Source organism: Humulus lupulus, chromosome X, assembly GCF_963169125.1.
Source record: "Humulus lupulus chromosome X, drHumLupu1.1, whole genome shotgun sequence".
Lineage (NCBI taxonomy): Eukaryota > Viridiplantae > Streptophyta > Magnoliopsida > Rosales > Cannabaceae > Humulus > Humulus lupulus.
The window spans coordinates 24520628-24540804 of NC_084802.1; the positions used below are offsets into that span (position 1 = coordinate 24520628).

Below are 20177 nucleotides of genomic sequence, written 5' to 3' on the forward strand. Positions count from 1 at the left end.
TGCATGGGAATCTGGTTATATCCAGAATAAGCATCCATGAACGACATCAGACCATGCCCTGCCGTGGCGTCTACGAGCTGGTCAATTCTCGGCAGGGGAAAACAGTCTTTCGGGCAGGCCTTGTTGAGGTCTGAGTAGTCAATGCACGTTCTCCACGTCCCATTGGGTTTCGAGACTAACACTGGATTGGCCACCCAGTCCGGGTAAAAAGCGTCCCTTATGAAATTATTTGCTTTCAGCCTGTCCACCTCCTCCTTTAGTGCTTTCTTTCTGTCTTCATCCAGCTGCCTTCGCTTTTGCTGCTTCGGGGGAAAGCTTTTGTTTATATTCAATGCGTGGCTCGCTACATTAGGGCTTATTCCCACCATGTCAGAGTGTGACCACGCGAAGACATCCTGGTTTTTCTTCAGAAAGCAAATTAATTGCTATTTTGATTCGTCTTGGAGGTGTTTCCCGACCTTCACTTTCTTTGAGGGATCAGCTTCCTCGAGCTGAACCTCTTCGAGCTCTTCCAAAGGTTGGAGGTCAACCTTCTCCTCAATCCTCGGATCGATCTCCTCATCAATTTCTAAAACTGTCCCATCTTTATTCTGTATGACAACGAGTGCTTGCGCGCTCGTTTGTTTCCCCTTAAGGAAATGCTGTAGCACTCCCTTCCTGCCAATTGATCTCCCTTCAATGTTCCGACTCCGCTTGGAGTTGGGAACTTAAGGGCTAGATGCCTTACCGATGAAACTGCCCCCAACCCAACCAGGGCGGGTCTCCCGAGCAATATATTGTAGGCAGATGGTAACTCTACTACCACGAACTCCATCATCTTGGTCACCAAGACTGGATAGTCTCCCATGGTCACAGGGAGTTCGATGGACCCCATACAGGCGGTTCCTTCTCCAGAAAAGCCGTACAACGTGGTTGCACAAGCCTTCAGGTCGCGAAGGGAGAGTCCCATTTTTTCTAGTGTTGCTTTATAAAGAATGTTAACTGAGCTCCCATTGTCTATGAGAACTCGGCGCACTCTTTTGTTGGCAAGCTGTAGGGTGATGACGAGTGGATCATGATGAGGGAACTGGACATGGGAGGCATCCTCCTCGGTGAAGGTTATAGGCTGAGTCTCAACCCTTTGGCTTTTTGGTGCCCTTGGTTCGGGTTCATAAGGAGACCCGTCCCCTGTCTTCAGCTCATTCACATATCGCTTTTGGGCATTTCTGCCCCCTCCTGCGAGATGAGGACCTCCCGAGATGGTTATTACGTCCTCTCCATCTATCGGCGGAGGCCTGTCTTCATCCCGAGATCGGGAGTTATTATTATGTGCTGCCGGAAGCGCGGCTACTCTCTAGCTGGCAGTAGCCTGTCCAGTATTCTGGTTTTTGACATACTGCCGGAAATAACCTCTCGAGATCAACCCTTCGATCTCGTCCTTCAGCTGTTGGCACTCATCAGTTGTGTGTCCGGTGTCCCTATGAAACCGACAATACTTGCTGGAATCCCTCTTGGACTTTTGATTCCTCATAGGGTCCGGACGCCTGAAGGGGACCTGGTTTTCATTAGCCAGGTATATGTTTTCCCGAGACTCGTTGAGCTCGGTGTGCACTTTATATACGGAGAAATACCTTTCTCCTTTTTTCTTCTTTCCTCCGTCAGCCTCGGGGTTATTTCCCTCGCTCTTTTTCCTCTTGGAGGGATTCTCCGAGGTAGGCTGTGGAGCTGCTGGGTCAGCCGAGGTTGAGGCGGAGTTAATGTTTATCGTTGTAGTTTCGGTCAGCGAGGTCGCCTTGAGTGTTGACCTCGCCTCCTCTACATTGACAAATCTTTGCGCCCGTCTGTTAAACTCGGTTATCGACCTCACCGGTTTCCCTTGCATGTCATCCCAAAGGGCACTCCCGGGTAAAACACCAGCTCGGATAGCCATTAGGTGTCCACTGTTATCCACATCTCGAGCCCGGGCGACCTCTAGATTAAATCTTGTCAGGTAGCTCTTCAGTGTTTCGCCCGGTTGTTGTCGGACGTTAGTCAAAGTGGATGCTTCGGGTCTGACTCCCATCATAGCCCGGAACTGCTTCTTGAAGTCTCTAGACAATTGATCCCACGAAGTTATAGAATGTCTTTTGTACTTCTCGAACCAACTCTTGGCAGGTCCGGCCAATGATGTCGGAAACAACATGCATCTGAGCTCGTAACCCACGTTACTAGCTCTCATGATAGTGTTGAATGTACTCAGGTGGCTGCATGGGTCGGTTTTTCCTTCAAACGCTGGGACGTGAGGAATCCGGAACCCTTGAGGGAACTGAGTGTTAGAAATATTGGGAGCAAACGGCTCAAGCTCCTCGTCAGAGTCCTCGTATTGACCGTTCCCTCGTTCATTCTTCAAAAGCCTAAAGGCTTTTTCGAGCTGATCAATCCTTTCTTGTACTGGGTCCTTAGGCGGTGTCTGGAATTGCCGATCATTAATCGCGATCCCAGGCTCGCGTCTCCGTGAGGGATCTCTACGCCCATTTAGGTGATTCCTTAGGTCCGGATTCGTCTGATCTCCCTTCCCCCTGCTCTGATTCAGATGATTCCGCAGGTCGGGATGGGTCTTGCGGCTTCCAGTATTTTTACGACCTCGGTCGCGTTTACTGACGGACCTGATTTCTCCGGACTCGTCACTGGTGAAACTTATTGATCGATCATTTCGTGGTGAATCCTTTCTATGTCGCCTTGTCTCCGCAGTGTGAGACCGGGACGTCTGACTTCTCTCAGATTGTGCGCCTCTCCGCTCCTGGAAAGTCTCCCTGTGTCCTTGCCTATCCCCCGTACGCCCTTGTCCCTGATTTTGAACAGGTTGAGCGTTTCTACGAGGAGGTGAAGGATATCTTATGGGAGACGGCGGGAACCGTATAGGTGACGGTGGTTGTCTTCCTTGCTTCGGCCTAGAGGGCCCAGAATTTGCCCGAGATGGGCCAGTTGCGTTCGGTGCACTACCAGGAACCTGAGTCCGAGCCTCGGTAGGAGCTCGGTTATTCTCAGTTCCTGCAGGTGCTTCCGCAGGTGTATTAGGCGGGATCCGAGCCCGGGTATTCCTCTGAGGCCTAGAAGGGGCGGATGGCTCTGCTGGTGTTGGTGGTTGTGCCGGCCTCCTTGTGGCAGCATTTTTTCGTGGACGTCCACGGGGCCTCCGGGGAGGAACGTGCACGTCCCTTGGAGGAGGGACTTGGTCTTCGCGCGGAGGCGGGGGCTGAGCCACCTGCGCCTCTGCGGCTATCCTAGTCAACTCCTCGTTACGTTTGTTGGCTTCTGCCAACAACTGTTTCAGCTGCCGATTCTCCAATTCTACAATAGGGACATAACGTTCAGGGTTATAGTACATGTCCTCATCCCTTGGTTGTGGAGGTGGCCCCCGGGAATCGGAGGACCCACTCCTCTCATCAGCGTCCGGGTTCTCCATTGGCTGTTTTCCAGGACGCCTTGGGTAATTTTCTTCAGGAGTGTTCTGATTGTTTGCATCCATGAATCTCTCAGGGATGAATGCTTAAGGCTCTCAATGAAAGCACCAAACTGTTGACGCCGTTTTTCGCAACAGATAAAAGAATAGAGCACGTAAACAATTTAAGACAATGGCCAAAAATAAACAAACGAATCAAACACGATTTTTTACGTGGTTCAGCAGTTAAATCTGCCTAGTCCACGAGTCTCTGTTATTAATCTCAAGATTATCTCTAAACAATTCTTTAGCAAGAATTCTCCAGAGTTTTCTCCCAAGGATTCAGATTTCGGTCCTTTACAATGGTGCATGCCTTCTCTATTTATAGAGAAGGATGCAGAATACTATCCCACATATTTTGGGTAGTTACTCTTTTGTGAATACAAATAAATGGCTTTAAATGCCAATAATCAGATATTAAAGGAAACGTCCCCCAAAGATCAGGGGGCGTATAACTGTATTAAATAATATCCCACAATTCTTGGGGATTTACATCAACTAATGAGGACTACATCTCATAGTTATTACACTTGTGGATACTCAAGGTGGTTATGGCGTATCTTCAAGTCTCCAGCATTTCCGGTCTCATGTCATTGTGCGAGCCACTGACATCTCCCGAGCTAACATTTCTTTCGAGATGGGATGTCGAGCTCAAGAACCATGCTCCGAAGTTCCTGAAGATGAAGGTGTTCTCGGAGCTACCTTTCGAGATCGAGATCATTTCGAGATCACCGCATTCGAAATCATACATCATACTTTGCAGGCTCGACTTACAACCCTAGATCACTAATCCTCACGAGACTATTTGTTGCGAACTCAGCTTTCGAGGTCATATTTACTATGGCTCGAAATCTGGGTATAACAATAAGGTAAAAACTCGTCCTGACGGTTCAATTGAAAGATACAAGGCTCGGTTAGTAACTCGAGGATTCTCTCAAAAATATGGGCTAGATTATGACGAGACATTTAGCCCAGTCGCTAAGATTACAACAATACGGGTTCTACTAGCACTTGCAGCTAGTAAAGACTGGAGGCTATGGCAGATGGATGTAAAGAACGCCTTTCTACATGGAGAATTAGATTGAGAAATATACATGGTCCAACCAAAAGGATTCGAAGATAGAGCTCATTCGGACTATGTCTGCAAACTAAAAAAGGCGCTCTATGGATTGAAGCAAGCTCCACGGGCATAGTATGGCAAGATTGCTGAGTTCTTAGTAAAGAGCGGTTATACCATGGCGCATGCAGATTCAAGCTTATTCGTCAAAGTAAGGGATGCAAAGATCGCAGTTGTCCTAGTATATGTCGATGATCTCATCATTACTGGTGATGATGAAGCAGAGATTCGTCAAACAAAAGAGAACTTGTCAGTTCGCTTTCAAATGAAGGAGCTTGGAGAATTGAAACACTTTCTTGGATTAGAAGTCGACCGAACTGAGGAAGGTTTATTTCTCTGTCAGCAAAAGTATGCTAAAGAATTGCTGCAAAAGTTTGGAATGCTCGAATGCAAGCCCATCTCAACACCTATGGAAGCTAATGCCAAGTTATGTGCTCATGAAGGGAAGGACTTGCAAGATGGAGCAATGTATCGGCAACTTGTAGGTAGTTTAATCTACCTTACGTTAACTAGACCAGATATTTCATATGCAGTTGGAGTAGCAAGTCGATATATGCAACAACCGAAGAAGCCTCATTTGGAAGCAGTGCGACGAATGCTAAGGTATGTCAAAGATACCATTAACTACGGCCTCTTATATAAGAAAGGTGACGAGATTAAGATAGTTGGATATTGCGATGCTGATTATGCTGGAGATCACGATACTAGTCGCTCAACAACTGGATATGTATTCATGCTTGGATCTGGAGTCGTATCTTGGTGTAGCAAAAGGCAACCAACGATGTCCTTGTCAACGACTAAAGCAGAATATAGAGTAGCAGCAATGGCAGCTCAGGAAAGTACATGGTTGATGCAACTAATGAAGGATCTACATCAATTTACAGACTATGCAGTGCCACTTCATTGTGATAATCAGTCTGCTATTCGTCTAGCAGAAAAATCATGTGCTTCATGCTCGAACAAAACATGTGGAGGTGCATTACTATTTTTTCAGAGAGAAAGTTCTACGAGAAGAGTTAGAGATGCACCAAATAAAGAGTGAAGACCAGATAGCAGACTTATTTACTAAAGGACTCAACACAACAAGATTTCAAAAGCTCAGAGAACATCTCAATATGAAGAGTCGGTGTTGAGGGGGAGTATTGAAAAGTCACCACCACCTCTAAGCTTCTAGACTGTTCTAGAAATTTCTATCATTACTAATACTATTGAATTATCTAGAATTATATAATTAAGTTTCATAAAAGTCATAGAACATTCTAGAAGTTTGTAGTGTTTAGAAGAAAGGTGATTTGCTAGATTTTTCTAGTCTTTGGGCCAAGCCCACTATCAAGTAGTTTCTAGAGTTCTCTAGCATATTAAAGTTGAGTAGTATAAATAGGGACCTTAGGTCCCTTGGAAGGGTGTCAAAGAGTGAGTACACAAAGTGCATCTAAAAGTGTTCCAAAGAGTGTAAGCTAGAGTGTTTAGTGTGTGTGGTCAAGAATTGTAATCAAGTCTTGGTGTAATTACTTTTGTATCAATAAAGTAATTACGTTTTCACGTGTTGTGGTGTTCAACACAGTTAGGATTGCTGGGTTGGCTAAAACTGATATTCTGTATGGAACCTCACTCATTTCTTCCTTATCTTCCTCACTTTTCGGGCACATATCCTTGATCAGATGATACTGATTTGTCATAGGCTGCTTGGTTGTTTTGGCTTCCTTCATTGAATTTTTTTAAATGATCTTCTTTGTGTAATCCTCCTGAGATAGGAAGAAAGTGCCTTTGTCTCTGTTTCTCTTTATACTAATGTCTGGGATCTTAGTTGCTGTCTCTAGATCCTCCATTTCAAATTCAGTCTTGAGTCAACATTTTACCATATTTATCTTTGACCTTTGTTTGCTCACTATAAGCATATCGTCAACATACAAGAGCCAATAGGTAACATCACTAATAGATGCTCCTCGGAAATATAAGCATGTATCATAGTAACTTCTTGTAAAACCTTATTTTTCATGAAGGCATCAAACCATTTGTTCCACTGTCTAGAGGACTGTTTAAGTCCATATAAAGATTTGATTAGTTTCCACACCAAGTTTTCTTTTCCTTTGACTTCAAACCCCATAGGTTGTTCCATGTAGATATCCTCTTCTAGTTCACCATGTAGAAAAGTCATAGTTACATCCATTTGATCTATCTCCATGTTGTACTGTGTAGCCAAAGAAAGAATTATCCTTATAGTTTTGTACTTAACAACGGGTGAAAAAATCTCGGTATAGTCTATCCCTTCCTTTGGAATGCAATCTGCCACTTGTTACTCTCATCAATTTCTTGCAACTACTAAATTTAATTTTGGAAAAAATCATAAAAGAACAAGAAAATGGTAAGAAAAGTAAATGTGGGGTTTTTTCTTTGTACTAGCATAATGAAATTGGGGTTATAATAAATGATTAATGAATATAAGAATTATACTGTTTTTGTAATGCCCCGCCTTTTTGAGTACTCATTAGTAATCGGTTCGGGACGGTGAAAACTTGTGTGGAATATAATTTTGAATAATTTTATTTTGGGGTAACTCATGCTGCTATGTATCCATTTGTTGTGATCGGACGAAGTTATTTTGCCAAATTTGAAAGGGTTGGTCTCGAACAAAAATTTGAAACCCTAACGAGTTAAAATCTCAGATACTATTTTGGGGCATGGGAAATATTCCCTAAGGCCAATAAAATTAACAATATTTGTTATGGTGTAAATTTCCAAGTTGTTATGCATTTCATGGGCAAAATGCTTAAATGGGCTTAAGTGTGCACTTGGGAAAAAATATTTAAATGAAAATGGTAAGATGTAACATATGGTGTGACAAATATTTGATTGTTATCAAATTTATTTAAATTAATGCATGGTTGGTTTTATTTTAGAAAATATAGGTTAAAAAGGGTAAAAAAAATACAAGATAGGGGAATTACTTATTCACCCTTGGCCATAAATTGCAGTAGACTTGGAAAAGGGTATTTTTGGGAGGGCATTTAGGTCTTTTCAAGGGGGGGGGTGTTAGGAACGATTCCTAGTGAACAGCAAAAATTGCGGTAATGGTATACAACAAAAATTTTCATATAAACAATCTTTATATGATGATCCTTTTATATGCAATATGTTAATCAATATATAATATGAACATTAAGATAATACGAAAACGATTTTCCTCTTGTAGCCTATCAAGAATCCCTGAATCTTTTCGTATGTATTTCGATCTTCCTTTCCTTGCTCGAGTACTCACACCTAGATTTTCCAAGACGTTCTCTACACCTCAAGATGTGGGTGGGCACATAGAGAACAATGATCAATTTTTGTGAATCAAAATTATTCTCAACACATGAGACTTTTAATTATAGGCTAGAAAGAATAGGTTTTTCTTTTTGTGAAAATATGATAGATTTTTCTTCTCTATTTCAAACTTGTCAAAAACTTGTTGTTTCTATTTTCTATCGAATAGAATATATAGAAATTATTACCATAATAATTATAATGAAGAAAAATCAATTACCTTTTATAATAATAATGATTATAGACAAAAATCTAACATACCATTTTAAAATCTTTGTAAAAATTTTATTTAATTAATGAAAAAATAAAATTGAAAAACCAATATCAGATACATCTGATGTGCCACACGCATAGAGCAGTCCAAGCCCTATGCGTGTGGCCTATCCCTGAAAAATGACATTTTGATTTTTCATGTGTTTTTATTTTTAATCAATCAATAATTAGATATTCAAATAAGGTATCATCTTTTTTTAAGGAAAAAGATAACAAATTAAATTTCAAATTTCAAAATTCAAAATTCAAAATTTGAATTTCCATCATCTTGTTATTATTAATTAAATGAATATAATAATCAAAACCAATTTTGACTATCCATATTTATTTATTCACACTTAAATAAAATAATTGATTAAAATCAATTTCTTTTATTTCTACACAATTTCGAAATTGCACAAATGCAATAAAAAATTGTGCAACTTCAATTATCACATAATTGTACATTTATCCCGAAAAATAAATATTCTCTCAAATAGTCCATTCACAATTTAACCATTGTATCAACTCTTATCTTGATTAGTGTTGATAGAGCCCCCAAGGACCTATGGACTAATAATTCCAAGCTCCAACAAATAAAAGATTATTAACCAAACTCTTTGATTCAATAATCATATTTATTAATCTCATGATTATTCCACAATAAATATGAGACTGAACTCTTGAGAATTAAAGACATACATTTACTCAGTACTTTATTATAAACATAAAGTGTCTATTGATATATTCATTACATACAAATTAATCCTCTATTGATGATTCAGAATTAAATGGGAATAAAATTACTGTTTTACCATTTTAATTATATCTTGATTCCTAGTGTACCATTGACTTTACTAGTGAATGTTAATTCATAATCTGATTACGAATTTGACGTCAACAACCTTTTCAGTTCCAAAAGCCAACCCAAAAGGGAATCATCATTCAATCTATAAGAAGGTATAGATTTCATATCTATTAAACTATGTCCCCAGCCATATACATCACTGAGTCCCCAAAACAATTGTTCTTAGCCTGATCATTCTGACAAACCGTAACGCATGAATCAAAGAATCAAGTAACATATATAGGAGTTCATAGTAACTTAAGGATTAAGATTAGTTTGTATATGATCGTCAGTTGATGTGTTTTATAATACTACGAAACGGTATTTAAACAAGTATTATTAAAACACATCTGGTCCGGTTCTACATACTCTCAGCATGCAAAGTACCTCTACTAAAGTATCCTACTACACTAGTAACCCAGATCTAGGTCACATGTATTCATAATACTAGTGGACTGTACTAGAAGTAATTAATCTAAAGATTCCATAACTTTATTTTACTGTGAATTATTTAAGTTCAGTATCTCAATCTCGATCCTCTCATACCAATATTAGATTGAGACCACATAGATGAACTTGGGAATTTTATGATATTTACTTAATATTATTAGTAATAATATAGTACATAAGCTACATATATGCAATAATTCAATTCATTTAGTTATTTCATTAAAACCATTGTCTACTACAATTGCTTTTAGGGCACAATTGCCAACAGGGGCAACCTAGGGTACCCTAAGGAAGGATGTTTTATCTACTTTCATCATTACATGCACAACTTCCAAGTTGAATATGTATGGTCTCACTCTTCGCTCTTTTCCCTCAACGTACACGCCTAGCACTCTTCTCTCAAAAAACAAAAAATCAAACCTTCAATCTCAGCAACATTCTCATCTCTCTCATTAGGAGAAAATCTCCATTGAAGCTTAGGAGGAAAGCTTGTAGAAGATCAAGCTTGAAGGTAAGCTAGTATCATCCATGGTTGTGTTTCTTCTTCTTCTTTCATCTCCTCTACATGCCGAGACCCTACTTATATGGAGTTCATTGTGACATCTTCACTGACCATAAAAGCCTTAAATATTTCTTCATCCAGAAAGAACTGAACATGAGAAAATGAAGGTGGTTAGAATTGTTCAATGACTATCATTGTGACATCTTATACCACCCTGGGAAGGAGAACAAAGTAGCGATGCACTAAGCCAACAACCTATGGCATATGTGATGACGGTGAAGGAAATTCCTCAAGAGCTTCAATCTAATATCTCCAAGCTGGATTTAGAGATAGTTGTAGGGCGATTAGCGAATCTATACAACCAATAATCATGGAAGCAATTCAGGGAGGGCAACTTGCAGATCCATGGATACAATGATTAGTGCACAAAACCAAGAAGGATATGCGCCCGAGATTTTACATCTCTGAGGATGGAGTACGGGGTTATAAGGGCAGGATTTGTGTGACTGGGAATGAGGAGTTAAAGAGACAAATTTTATATGAGGTGCATAATGCTTCGTATGTTATACACCCGGGAACTACCAAGACGTACCAGGATTTAAAAAGGTATTTTTGGTGGCCGGGAATGAAACGATAAGTGGTAGAATACGTGGCACCTTGCTTAACCTGTCAGCAAACCAAGGCCGAACATTAACAACCTGCTGGACTGTTGCAACCATTGGAAATTCTGGAGTGGAAATGGGAAATGATTACCATGGACTTTTTCACAGGCTTACCCAACACTCTGAAGGGGCAAGACATGATCTGGGTTATCGTGGAATGTTGACTAAATCTGTGCATTTCTTGCTGATCAAGAAAACTGACGGCACAGTTAAACTTAAAAAATATGTACATTGCGGAGATTGTGCATGTAACGCCCTACTAATCAGGACAGTCACATTGTATATTTTAAAAAGTGCTTAACTTGCTAAACGAGCAATTTGGACTGGTATCGTGTAATTAAAACTAACCCAAGGATTAGGTATTAAAAATTTTGGTCAACAACAACCATTTCACTAAAAGGTTTCGGTTCGTACACGAGGTCCCAAAAGGATTTGTAAACTGACATATGAACAACATAAACACCAAAAGTCAGCCTAGGCGGAAAAATTCTGGGTTCAACCCTAGTTCCAACAAGTAATTTCGATCGTGACAGTCGAGCAGCCTGGATATGTACACTCCACCTCTGAAGCTATCCAACTCAAAGCTGGTCCAGCTATTCCTTGCCCTTACCTGCACCACAGAGCACCTGTGAGCTGAGGTCCAGCAAGAAAACCCCACAAAGCATAACAATATCCAAATATTCAAAAACCACTAAACACATGCTTCACAATTATCCAATACATTTAAATTTTTAAACATGTTCTACATTTTACAAAGATGTTCATATAATCAATTACACGGCTCAGGAAGACAGTCCTGCCGAACATCCCTACCGAGCTAAATGCGTACACAATCATTCTGCTCACGGTTCATGCCATAAAAGTGGGGATTGCATCCTCCAAACTAAACTCACCTTCATGGCCTGCGTTCCACACGCTTTGTCGGTCAGCCCCACGCTCAATGTGATGGTCGTCCGACCCCAAGTTCAACACATTAGCCAAATATCAATTATACTATCCATTCACCGATAGCTCAAGGCTATTAAGCAATATCAAATTTAATGTAAATAAGCGGCCATAAAGCCACACAGGGCCTCCCCTTGCCCTATTCCCTTTTTAACTAGCCTTAGAGCTAGCCAAGTGTACCTCACGCTTTATATTTCAAGAGACCATGGGGTCGCACAAGCGTATATAACACTTCTGGGTTGTCTTAGCACAACGACCTACGATCAACAAGCTATTTATGTCCTTGACTTATAAGTCGAGCTTCTTATTCCACATAAGCGACTATAAAGTCACACCAGGGTCCATTGCCCTAGGATATGAAACTATAGAGTCACCCCAGGGCCCATTGCCCTATCCTCTATATAACCAACCTGTGGCGTCCCAAATTTGCTAATAGGGCTTAGGTCCTTGATTAGCGTGTCTGGAGGGAGATAATTGATTTAATTATGCTAATATGTGAATTAAATGATTATGTTATTAGAAATGCATGTTTAGGTGAATTAAATATGCATGTGGACCCAATTTGGTAATTAGAGGAATATTTGTAATTTTGGCCCATTGAGGGCATAAATGCAATATATTTGTATGTTATGATTGATACCACGAGGGTGTGGTGATATATTTGCAATGTGTGATCCGAGATGATCCTAGGGAGTCGTTTAGCTAAGTAGTCACAGCGGGGTCGAATACCCAACTTGAGAGGAGCCTAGGGGTATTTAGAGATTGTTTAAGTATGTTGGGGATTTATAGGAACACTCGAGGATTTAGCGGGATGTGGCAATTGACGAAATTTCCCTTGGTGGCATTAAAGAATTGAGGATAGACATAGGGGCGTTTTGGTCATTAGGCAGCTGGGATAGATTTAGGCAGCTAAGACTCTAGAGTCACTTAGAAGAAACAGAAAACTTCAGCTCTTACTCTCTCTCTCTCTCTCTCTCTGTCTCTCGGTTCTCTCTTCCTCTTTTGGTGCTTGGAGGCTTGAAGAATTTTGAGGATTCTAGACAAAAGAATTGGAGGATTTGACATGTTGTGCTTGGGGATTAGCTCAAGATTGAACATGTCTTAGAGGTAAAGGCCTAAGCTTAATCTCTTATGTATAATTTTGTTGAATTCTATTAGAATTATAGAGCTTGCATGTGAAAGGATTCCAAGAATGGTTTTGGGTGTTTGATGAGTGTGTAGAATTATTTATGGGATTTTTGAGATGTTCAAGTTGTGTGAATAAGGATTCTAGGCTTAATTCTGAGTTTGGTTGGTGTTTTGAGTATGAATTATGGATTTAGGCTCAGGGAAGACATAAGAAAAATGACTGATTGTTGGGTTTCTGGGACTTGCGCCATGGTCTTGTTCTACAGGCGTCACGGCCCGTGTGTGCGAAAGATCCTGGGGAGCCCTGAGATTGCCCAGGCACCGAGGCGCAGGACTTAGCCTGCGCGGCCCGTGTCCTTCAGCAAAGAGGGCTTTGCCCTCTGACTTGGAGTGGGTCACAGCCCTAGAGGGCTTGCCAACTCAAAATGGTAAGAAAGGGGAAATGGAGGTTTTAAGCTCGGGAACTCGAATGTTAAGGCTCGGGAAGGATTCTACTACCCTGTTTAGTAGAATCCAAGGTCTCGGAGGCTAGGTTAATATTCTGAAGTTATTAATTGATTTAAGGCTTGATGTATGGTTATTATGAATGCATTGTGACTAGGTTTTCAACGAGGCTCGGGTTAGAGGACTGTGCTCAGGATCGCAGTACTCAGTCAGCTCGGGACACAGGTAAGAAAACAGTTGTACCCGTAGAGCAGGGCTTGGCCCTATTGTTTGTATTTCAGGGCGCGACCCTATTGTTTATGTTTAATATATGTATGAATATTTGTGTATGTTATTCTATGTTATGCATATATATGAATGAACGGCGAGGGCTGAGAACGGCGAATGCCAAAAACAGCAAGAAGTCGGGTACGACAAGGAGCTGGGATCAGCGTTGAGCACGCTGAGTTCAGACCGCTAGGGAGAGAACCTCCAAGGGTGTTGTATCTACTCGATCGATGAAGATCGTGAACCCAAGACCTAGTAAAGCACCTGGGTCGACATGGGCTGTTATGTGTTTAGTTTGTCGACTGATTTGTTGTATACTGTAGGATTGATATGTTATGTACTATATGTTTAGTTTTCTTGCTGGGCTTCGGCTCACGGGTGTTCTATGATGCAAGTAAGGGCAAAGGAAAGGTCGACCAACCACGAGTACAGAGAGTGTGGAGCGACGGGTACATGTTCGACTTACCTGGCTGCCACGGCCAGGGTTATTAGGGGAAAATATTGCAATGATTGCTTTTGTCGCTTAGGTCGACCATAATTATATTTTTGAGTTGTAATGCATTTTCTAAACAGTGTTTTGGGATCCCAAGTGTATAACTTTTTATGATTTCAATGAATGTCCGAAATCTCTTTAATTAATGTTGTTAAACGAGTTTTATTTTAATTTAGTCACACTTTTAACCTAAAACCTCGATTAGCGAGCTAATGGCACATTTATAACTCACTTAGTAACAGATCTAAGGAAGTAGGGTGTTACACAGCCTTAAAGCTAGCCCAGTGTACCTAGCGCTTTAATTTCTAAACGATCATAGGGTCTGTCAAGTGTATACCATGCTCCTAATTAGGCCGAACCATATCGACTTGCGCTCAACGCTATTGCCACCCTTGACTTATGAGTCAATCCTTTCGACCAGCGCTCAGTGCGCTATTGGCGTCCTTGACTTATAAGTTAAGCCTTTCGACCAGCGCTCAACGTGCTATTGCTTTCCTTGACTTATAAGTCAAGTATTTGGATCAGCGCTTAGCGCACTATTGTCGTCCTTGACTTATAAGTCAAGCCTTTTTGACCAGCGCTCAGCGTGCTATTGTCATCCTTGACTTATAAGTCATGCCTTTTCAATCAGACAATACAAACAGTATACATCATTTAGCAATTATCCAGATACAGAGCATCCAAGCATGCTTAATCAAACAACCACATGCATAACCATAATCATGCTCATTCGCAGGGGCCCGAGCCCTGATCATAACCATGTTCAGCAACTGGGCCAAGCCCTAATCATATATAACATGTATTGGGTGCAGTTTTCTTACCTCAGGTCCTGAGTGAATAGCGTATGACGACCTCGAGTACGGTCATTTCCTCCTGAGCCTAACATTTCACCCTAGTCACAATCATAACAATGAATAACTATAAGGAACGGTCTAATAAAGGCTTCTGGATCAAGTCATAGCCTTTGAGACCTTGCATCCTACTAACCCGGGTAGTAGAACCATTCCCGAGTGCTTAGGTTTGGGTTCCCAGCTCCCATAACCTACTTTTTCTAATTTCCCTAATTTGAGTCGCGACGCCCCCCACAAGGATCGCGACGCAACAAGTTAGAGAGCCCTGAGCCCAAAACCACAAGGCACGCGCCGCGGTGCAACTTGACTAGCGTCGCAATGTCAAGGCTGTTCGAGGCACTTGCTTGTCCCTCTGAGTTCATAAGGGTCGAAGCGCCCTAAGAACAGGGCCGCGACGTGACCATGCGAACTCAAAAAAAAATGTGATTTTCAGAATCGCCAATCCTCTAAAAACAATCCCAAAACATGGTTTCCACTTGTTTCAACTATAATAATGATCCCAGCAACTCAAAAATACAATAAACATTCTTAAAACTCAATCAAAACCTCATTACACCCAACTTCAATCAAGCTTCAAGAAAACATAAAGTAACAAACTCAACAACTCAACTTACCTCTGCTAAACGTTTTTTCCCAGTTGGATCCTAAGCTTCAACAATTTTCAATCCTCTAACAAGCTTGTTTCCAAGCCTAAGGACTGAAATTCTCTTCCAAAGTTCAATTTAACATAGAGAGAGAGAGACTTCAGTGTTTATTTCCTTCTGAGTTGATAAACCCAATTGACTATATCTAAATCAATGGTCCTAATTAACAAAACGCCCCCAAGGCAAAACCTCCCTCTCAAAGCCCACTAAGGGAAAAACCGTCATTTTGCACTCCTGTCTCTCATTACAATTAAAATTCCCAGTTAATTCCGCTAAACCGGAATATCACTATTTTTCCCAAAATACGACTCATACTCCAATGAGTCCTAGTAATTCACCAAATTACCGAAATACCCCTTGGCTCACCCTGAGCCGTGTACAAGTCCTTGTTGTGACTAAACCGCTGTATTGCTCAAAAGGACTGAATTCTGTCGAATATCTCAAATATACCCACATAACCATGTGGTCTCAACATATAATTACAGATATACCCACAGTGCGTTAAAATTACGAAAATGTCATTCTTAACAGAAACGGGCCCATAAGCACATTTAACACATGTAAACATGCACAATCAGTCATATTATAATATAACCCATGTAATTCACATAATCACGTAATTAATAAATTAAATTCACATAATTGTCTAATATTTCCCTTCAAGCCCCCTAATCAAGGCACTAAGCCTTATTAGGAATTTTGGGACATTACAGTGCAGTTTCATTGAGTTCCCATCTCTATAGTGTTCAATCGGGATGGACGCTTTACTTTAGCATCCTGGAAGATAATGTAAATAGGATTGGGAACTAAATTAAAATTTGGTACCGCATTTCACCTGCAGAGAGTGAACAATTCGAACTTTAGAGGATATGCTAAGAGCATGTGTGTTAGATTTTTCAAGGCTCATGGAATACGAAACTTCCACTAATTGAGTTCGCTTACAATAACAATTATCATGATTCTATCAAGATGGCCCCATACAAAGCACTCTATGTAAGAAAGTGCCGATCCCTAATTCACTGGCATAAGACTGGTGAGCGCAAATTCATGGGAGCAGAAGAGGTAGATAAAGTTACTGAGGATATTAGGTAGATACGCCTAAGATTGGAAATCTCAGTAGACCGTCAACGCAAGTATGCGGACCGACGAAGGAGACCGCTTACATTTGAAATTGGAGACAAGGTGTGGTTAAAGATAGCTCCACTAAGAGGAGCCATGAGGTTCGGTAGAAAGGGAAAGCTTAGTCTGAGGTACATTGGACTTTTTGAGGTTTTGGAAAGGATCGGGGAAGTAGCGTACAACCTTGCTCTTCTGCCAACCTTATCCTTAGTACATGACATTTTCCATGTATCTATGCGGAGAAAGTATATCAAAGACAAAAACCACGTAGTCAGTTATGAAGAATTGAGTGTGGATCCAAAATTATGCTATGAGGAGAAACCAGTGATGATCTTGGATCGCAAGGGCAAGATGTTATGCAATAAGGTGATACTGTTAGTCAAGGTGCAGTGGTGTATCCTCACCTGTTTTGAATTTCGGGGACGAAACTGTTATAAATTTTAGGTATTGTAATGCCCCACCTTTTTGAGTACCCATTAGTAACTGGTTCGGGACGGTGAAAACTTGTGTGGAATATTATTTTTAATATTATTATTTTGGGGTAACTCATATTGCTATATAGCCATTTGTTGTGATCGAACAGAGTTATTTAGCCAAATTTGAAATGGTTGGTCTCAAACCAAAATTTGAAACCCTAGCAGGTTAAAATCTCAAATTAATAAATTGGGAAATTATTTCTATGGAAAATATACTATTTTGGGGGATGGGAAATATTCCCTAAGGCCAATAAAATTAGCATTATTAGTTATGGTGTAAATTTCCAAGTTGTTATGCATTTCATGGGCAAAATGCTAAAATGGGCCTAAGTGTGCACTTAGGAAAAAATATTTAAATGAAAATATTAAGATGTAACATATGGTGTAAAAAATATTTGAATGTCATCGAATTTATTTAAATTAATGCATGGTTGGTTTTATTTTAGAAACTATAGGTTAAAAACGGTAAAAAAATACAATACAGGGGAATTACCTATTCGCCCTTGGCCATTAAGTGAGGTAGACTTGGAATAGGGTATTTTTGGGAGGGCATTTAGGTCTTTTCAAAGGGAAGGGTGGCAACCTAGGGTACCCTAAGGAAGGGTGTTTCATCTTCTCTCATCATTACATGCACAACTTCCATGTTGAATATGTATGGTCTCACTCTTCTCTCTTTTCCCTCAATCTACACGCCTAGCACTCATCTCTCTCAAAAAAAAAAATCAAACATTCAATCTTAGCAACACTCTCATCTCTCTCAATAGGAGAAAATCTCCATTGAAGCTTAGGAGGAAAGCATGTAGAAGATCAAGCTTGAAGGTAAGCTAGTATCATCCATGGTTGTGTTTCTTCTTCTTCTTTCATCTCCTCTACATGCTGAAACCCTAAAGGATGCTTTACCATTTTCATTTCAAGGTTTCACTCATCCTAAGTTCTAAAGATCATTCATCAAGTGTGGGGAAGTTGCATGCAAATATTCAAGTGCATGCAAGATTGATCAAGCATTTTCCAAAAGGTCAGGAGTTAGGTTTCTTCAACTCTCTCTTTTTCTATCTTCTTCATCTCTAAAGGCTATGAACAATGATCTAACTTTTGTTCTTAAAAATATATTGTGAGAATGCTAGAATACATTGGGGAACTCTTGGAGAGAGAGAGAGAGAGAGAGCCAGGCCCTAGAAGTCAACCACCAAGCTAGGACATTAAAGGTAAAAATATTGAAGTTTTTGATTAAAATATCTTGGATTCTTAGTGAATCTGATTCATATCCTATATTGTGTTTAGTATTTTGTTTTATTTTATTGATAATGGTTTAAAAAGGCTTAAGATGTAATTTTTTATTGCATGCATGCATGGTAGTATAGTTGTTTAAAGTAGGTTATGTATGATTTTAGGTGAAATTGCTTGCTGCCATTTTTGTGGTCTGACATCCAACGGGTAAAACCACACCTTTATGCCTCTGCTTATAAATAGGGTTGTTGTATTTTTGCAGTACTCCAAAATTAATTGAGTTTAGGCTTTATAAAATCTTTAAAATGTGTTGTAAAGCTCAACTTATAAGTGTTTTGGGAAAATGGTTTGAACTAGGGAAAATCCGGACAGTTTGCACTGTCGAGTTTGTAGAAATATTTTGGAAAGGTTTTACTTGTTAAAAAATTATGAAATTTTGTGGGATGATTGGTAACATAATTATAAAGATATCTGTAAAAATTTAGGGTAAAATAAAAAAAAAATTAAGAGGAATAACTTTTCTAAGTTTTCCCAAAAATCTGGAACTCTCAAATAATTGACAATAAAAAAGTTAAGGTTTTTGCAAAGTTAGTTCTCCCAACCAAAATGAACTTTGACATGGGATTTTCATGTATTTCTAGTCTTTATGATGAGGTTTAAAACTGTAAAGTTTTAAGGAGTGTGGTTCCATACAGAGAAAATTGTAGAAGTTGAAAGTTAGTGAATTATCACTAAATTGTTAGTTCTAGAAAGCAAAAAAGGAAGTTAAAGAAAAAAAATATTTTTCTAGATAAATATTGGATAAATTAACTCTAGACATGGAAATCATTTTTATAATGAATTAAAAAGGGATTTTTTTTATGGATTCAAATAAATTAGGGTCCAATGCCCTACTTTTCAAAAATACCACAAAAATGGACTTTATTAAAAAAAATAAAAAATAAATAAAAACTCGACCCTTATACTGTGGGCATGGTGGGTACGCAATGCATGAGTAGATGTTGGGATAGAAATGTCTAGCGTATCAATACTAAGTTAATCCCATAAATTAATTCGAGTATACATTATCATTTACATTATTAGCTAAAGGGGGAAAAAGGTCAGCAGTGACCCAAGGATTTCAGCTAGGAGCTAAGAAATCCAAGTGAGTTAATCTTGACGTTGTTGGGTACAACGTGAAACATGCTAGTGTATTGTTTGTTATAGTTCTTTACACTAGATTGATTAAGGGCTGAATTAGTAATGGCTAGGGGGTACAAGTAAGTGTACAAAATGTTCCGATGAAATCCAGTGATTACTATACAATACTGGTATTCGAGCTGATGAGCAGGGTATGGGGAAACATGGTTGAATGTGTGTTGATTTGTGACTGAGGTAGGGGGAAGCACGGTCGATTGATTATGGACTGATGACTGAGGTAGGGGGAAGCACAGTCGAATTTCTGTTGATTTGTAACCGTGGTACTCAGGGGGGAGTCCGGTTTGTGTATGAATTGTTTATTGATTTGTGAATCTGACTAGCTACTGGGATGATTAATTATTGTATTATTGTGAAATCCAGTGTGTGTACTGGGACCGCATTATTGTAATTCTAGTGATTACTAGGTAATACTGACACTCGAGCTGGTGACCATGGTAGGGGGAGTACAGTGGCCAATGAAATGATTAAACAAGTAGTAAGTACCCTGTGAATTTAGTGGTTGTGATCTAAGAGGTGCTCGAACACCTCATTATATTTTTGTAGATCTTGTAGAATGGTGTTATGCATTTATATCTTATATCTGCTTGTTCTGGGATTTTCTGCGTGCAGGTTCATTTTGAAATTAGTTGGTTGTTCGGTACAACTAAGCTAATGATCTTGTTTGAATTATTATACCTTGTTTGACAGGGTTCGGAAGTTATTCGATACCCTAGTGACTTTGCTTCGGTTACTCTTAGTAGAACCCCGTCCTTGGGTCGTAGTATGTTTTTGTTTGAAAGATTAATCT

At 39.9% G+C, this 20177-nt stretch overlaps 1 protein-coding gene across 1 annotated transcript in view; it reads left to right on the forward strand.

Annotated features, from left to right (window-relative positions):
• Positions 1 to 20177, forward strand: part of LOC133804595 (uncharacterized) — a 36823-nt gene that overhangs the window by 14988 nt on the left and 1658 nt on the right. The gene's annotated exons all lie outside the window — the stretch shown is intronic.